Source organism: Mirounga angustirostris, unplaced genomic scaffold (genome assembly GCF_029215605.1).
Source record: "Mirounga angustirostris isolate CCGP_5_RB_7025 unplaced genomic scaffold, mMirAng1.0.hap1 SCAF_3, whole genome shotgun sequence".
Classification (NCBI taxonomy): domain Eukaryota; kingdom Metazoa; phylum Chordata; class Mammalia; order Carnivora; family Phocidae; genus Mirounga; species Mirounga angustirostris.
Window position 1 is genome coordinate 135,263,666 of NW_026991711.1, and position 4,967 is coordinate 135,268,632.

The window sequence follows — 4,967 nt, forward strand, 5'->3', positions numbered from 1 at the left end:
TTTTTATAATAATTTATAAGAAAAATTAATATACATTTCCAGAAGCTCCCCATCTAACTCTTTATCCATTAACTGCTATCAAACACATTAGCACTTCATTGCTTTGCATAAATAATAGAGAAATAATAAAAGACTGTGTAATCATTCTTAAAAGTGTTGGTGCTGGGCTTGATGCAAGAATTTTTAAATTATTCTATGGAGAATACCAAAATCAAGGACTATAAAAACTTTTTGGTCAAATGGCTAGAATTAGGCAGAAGAGAAATGGAGCAGAGGACTGACTTTATTCTCTACTATCAAGTCTGCATGTATATCTGGAGCCAAAAGCAGCTGGGAGACATGAAGGAGCATTTTATCATAGGCTTGATGGGCCCCTCCTTCCTAATTATATAGCATTTATACACACTTTTAAATTATGAGATGTTTGAATGATATAGAAAAAATACAGTGGTTGGTGCGCTGAGCTCCAAGGCTCCGACAGCTGGCTGCATCCCTTCCCCACCTCTGCCACCATGATGTGAACCTTCAAGGAGGACCCCTCGCTGAAATACAGATGCTGGAATCTGCAAAGATCTGAGTGAAATATTCCAACCGGGTTGCAGTGGTTGTGGAAAAAGTCTCAGGCTCTCAGATTGCCGACACTGACAAACGGAAGTATCTGGTTCGATCTGACATCACTGTGGCTCAGTTCATGTGGATCATCAGGAAAAGGATCCAGCTTCCTTCTGAAAAGGCAATCTTCCTGTTGCTGGATAAGACAGTCCCACAGTCCAGCCTAACTACGGGACAGCTTTATGAGAAGGAATAAGATGAAGATGGATTTTTGTATGTGGCCTACAGTGGAGAGAACACTTCTGGCTTCTGAGGGCCAATGCTAGGCTAGGTGCACCGTTGTGGCTTGTGTGGCTTGTAAATAGCCGGCCATTTGCAGTTACCAGATCTCTTCACATTGACCTATTAGTGCATTTGTAACTGAGTTTATTTCTTAATACATTGGAAGGTATTGTTTCCTTAGATTAGTAAATTAACATACAGAGTTTTCTTTCGAGTTTCCCTTTTTGTGCACTGTCCTCATGGCTGTACTCCAGGGAACTTGTTCCTCTGAGGATCATATTTAATGAAGATATTTCCATATTAAAGTGAGGTAGTGATGTAGGAAAGATGTTAGGGTTCAAAGCCGATGGCCAAGAAAGAATTCGTGAGACGTCTTTGGTGCAAAAAGGAGGTTTTATGAAAGCACAGGGACAGGACCTGTGGGCAGGAAGAGCTGCACCGCGGTCATGAAGAACGGCCCATTATATACTTTCAAGTTGGGAGGGGGTTAGGGATAGTGTAAGTTTCTAAGGAATTTTAGAAGCAAGGCTTCCAGGACCTGGAGGGGGCTAGCTATTGTTGGGAAAAGGTCATTTATTACCATCTAATAAAACCTTAGTCATGAGACCCTTCAGATGTATATTGGTGGGCCATATGCTTGGGGGATGATTGCCAATACATATCTTGCGGGGTTTAGAGATAAAGGAAGTTTCCAAAGGAATTTTTATATGTTAAAGTAGACTTACAGGATCCTGGGAGTCAGGCTAGGGTTGTCTTTTGCCCTTAGCAAAGTATTAACATCGAGGCAGTCTGTCACTCTGCCTATTTCAAGGACTTGTCAATGGTCTGTAGGTAGTAAGGAAATATAATAATTTCTCTTCTGCCTTTGTTTCCCATATCAGGTAGATGGGGTATTAAAGTGAAAGGGAGGGAAATGATGCATTTCTTCTGGATTAAGTTTGAAGTGTTAAAGATGGCTAAGTATTAAAAGCACCCAAATTAAATCCTTAGCAATCAGAACACTTGCTTCACTAGATTTTGCCCACTGCCAATCATGTTGGGCTGAGCTAATCTGTTTCTCTTTCTGAAACTATCAAGGTAAATAATTAAGAATAAAACTTCCTCTTATAAAGGGAAAGGAAGAAAAGAGAAAGAGAAAAAAAGAAAGAAAGAAAGAAAGAAAAATACAGAGAATAATACCCAATAAACCCCCAAGCTTTGACATATTTTAACTTTTTGCACTATTGTATTAGTTTCCTAGGGCTGCCATAAGACATTACCACAAATTTGATGGCTTAAAACAATAAAAATTTATTCTGTCAAAGTTCTAGATGCCAGAAGTCCAAAATGAAGATGTCACCATGGTTGATTCTTTCTGGAGGCTTTGAGGGAGAATCTTTCCATCTCTCTCTCCTAGCTTCTGGTGGCTGCAGGCAAACCAAGACACTATGTATCTTCTCTCCTTCTCTCCTTTTCAGAAAGATACTTGTCATTGGATTTAGGGCTCACACTGATTCAGGATGATCTCATTTCCAGATCCTTAATTACATCTGCAAAGACCCTTTTTCCAAATAGGGTGATATTCATAGGCTTTTGATGGAACATATTCTTTTGGAGGCCAACATTCAACCCAGTACAAATATTTACTTTAACCCTTACAAACAAAATGGCGTAGATATCATTGAAATTCCCTCCCCAAACCCCTTCTATCTATTTTGTTTCAGCCCCAGATGTAACAACTATCCTAAGCTTCACTAACGCGTATACTCTAGTACTTTTACTACCTTTGTAACCACAAAGAACATGCAGTTGTTTATATACAGACATTATCCTTATAAAAGATTTCTATAAATGATATCATCCACTACATTTCTTTTGCAACTTGTTTTTTTTTTCACTGAACCTTAATATTTTAAGATTTACTTATGCTGATACATGTAGCTCTGATTTATCTATTTTGACTATGGTATGAATATCCCACAATTTATTTATCCAGTCTTCTGTTGAAAGAGATTTAGTCTTTTATAATTGGGGTATTATAAACTTTATGGTCATGATCATCCCAGGATGTATCTCCCTATCCTTATACACATATATGTATGAGAATTTTATTAGGGTGAATACCCTGAAGTGGAACCAATAGTTTTTTTTTTTTTTTTTGCCCCCTCTATTTTTCTATTCCCTAGATAAATATTAAATGTTGTTCTTAAAGGTTTGCTAACAATAAGCTATAAACTGTCTGGGCCTCATTCTGTTTTGGGAATGGATTTTTTCACTATAGTTTTTTTTTTTTTTTAAAGATTTTATTTATTTATTCAGGAGAGACAGAGAGAGAGGCAGAGGCAGAGGGAGAAGCAGGCTCCCCGCAGAGCTGGGAGCCCGATGCGGGACTCAATCCCAGGACCCTGGGACCATGACCTGAGCCGAAGGCAGACGCTTAACCGACTGAGCCACCCAGGCGTCCCATCACTATAGTTAAATTTATTTAATGATTATAAATATATTAAAGTTTTAAAATTTCCTTTTTAGATAACTTTGGTCATTTACATTTCTCTAGAAAATTATCCACTTTATGTTTTTGTGTTTTCAAATGTTCAGGCTTATGGCTGCTTATAATAACACACACACACACACACACACTCTCTCTCTCTCTCTCTCTCTCCCCCTCTCTAAAAAAAATAATAATAATAAATAAAAATAAAGGGAGGGTGCCTGGGTGGCTTAGTCAGTTAAATGTCTGACTCTGGATTTTGGTTCAGGTCATGATCTCAGGGTTGTGAGATGAAGCCCCACGTAGGGCTCCCCTTAAGATTTTCTCTCTCCCTCTCCCCACCTTCTCTTTCTCTAAAATAAACAAACAAATAAATAAATAAATAATAACATGAAATTGTGGTTTTGTAAGGTCAAAAGGCTGAATATTGGCAATTTTATATGACTTAATTGACAAAATTTATTGTGGCTTTAAATTTTCTTCTTTACCTATAATTATAAACCCTTTCAATCTTAGTATCATTGTTTGTACCTCCTGTATATTTTTAGTTTATCACCAAACATTATTTTATTAGTCTTTTTTTTTTAAGATTTTATTTATTTATTTGACAGAGAGAGACACAGCGAGAGAGGGAACACAAGCAGGGGGAGTGGGAGCGGGAGAAGCAGGCTCCCCGCTGAGCAGGGAGCCCGATGCGGGGCTCGATCCCAGGACCCTGGGACCATGACCTGAGCCGAAGGCAGACGTTTAACGACTGAGCCACCCACGTGCCCCAATTTTATTAGTTTTTCAAAATGATTCCCTCTTCATTTTTTATTTTATGAATTTCTACTTTTTAAAAAATTTCTTCTTACTCCCTTTGAATTTACTTTGCTGTTGTTTTTCCAACTTACTGAATTGAACATGGAGCCGTGGATTTTTTTTTTTAATTTTTTTTTTAAAGATTTTATTTATTTGACAGACAGAGACACAGTGAGAGAGGAAACAAGCAGGGGGAATGGGAGAGGGAGAAGCAGACTTCCCGCGGAGCGGGGAGCCCGATGTGGGACTCGATCCCAGGACCCCGGGATCATGACCTGAGACGAAGGCAGACACTTAACGACTAAGCCACCCAGGCGCCCCAGAGCTATGGATTTTTAATACTTCTGTTATCGGATACACATACATTTAAGGCTATACTCTCTCAGATGTATCCAAATTTTAGTAAGTAATATTTTCATTGTCATTTAGTTCTACATATTTATTTCTATCTTAATTTTTCACTGAAAAGTAAATTATTTAAAAATGTACTTTTTAGGGGCGCCTGGGTGGCCCAGTCCGTTGAGCATCTGACTTAGGGCTCAGGTCATAATCCCTGAGTCCTGGGATCAAGCCCTGCTTTGGGCTCCTTTCTCAGAGGGGGTCTGCTTCTCCCTCTCCCTCTGTGCTCTCTCTCTCTCTCAAGTAAAGAAATAAAATCTTAAAAAAAAAAAATAGGGGCGCCTGGATGGCTCAGTTGTTAAGCATCTGTTTTCGGTTCAGGTAGGGCACCACTCTTTTTTTTTTTTTAAGGGTCACCTTAAAGATGTCACCATGGTTGATTCTTTCTGGAGGCTTTGAGGGAGAATCCTGATGAAGGGCCCGGTCCCAGGGTCCTGGGATCGGGCCTTTCATCAGGCTCCGT

At 39.0% G+C, this 4,967-nt stretch overlaps 1 pseudogene; it reads left to right on the forward strand.

Moving 5' to 3' along the window:
* Positions 1-512: 512 nt before the first annotated feature.
* LOC123838408 (gamma-aminobutyric acid receptor-associated protein-like 2) lies at positions 513-865 on the forward strand (annotated as a pseudogene).
* Positions 866-4,967: the final 4,102 nt, after the last annotated feature.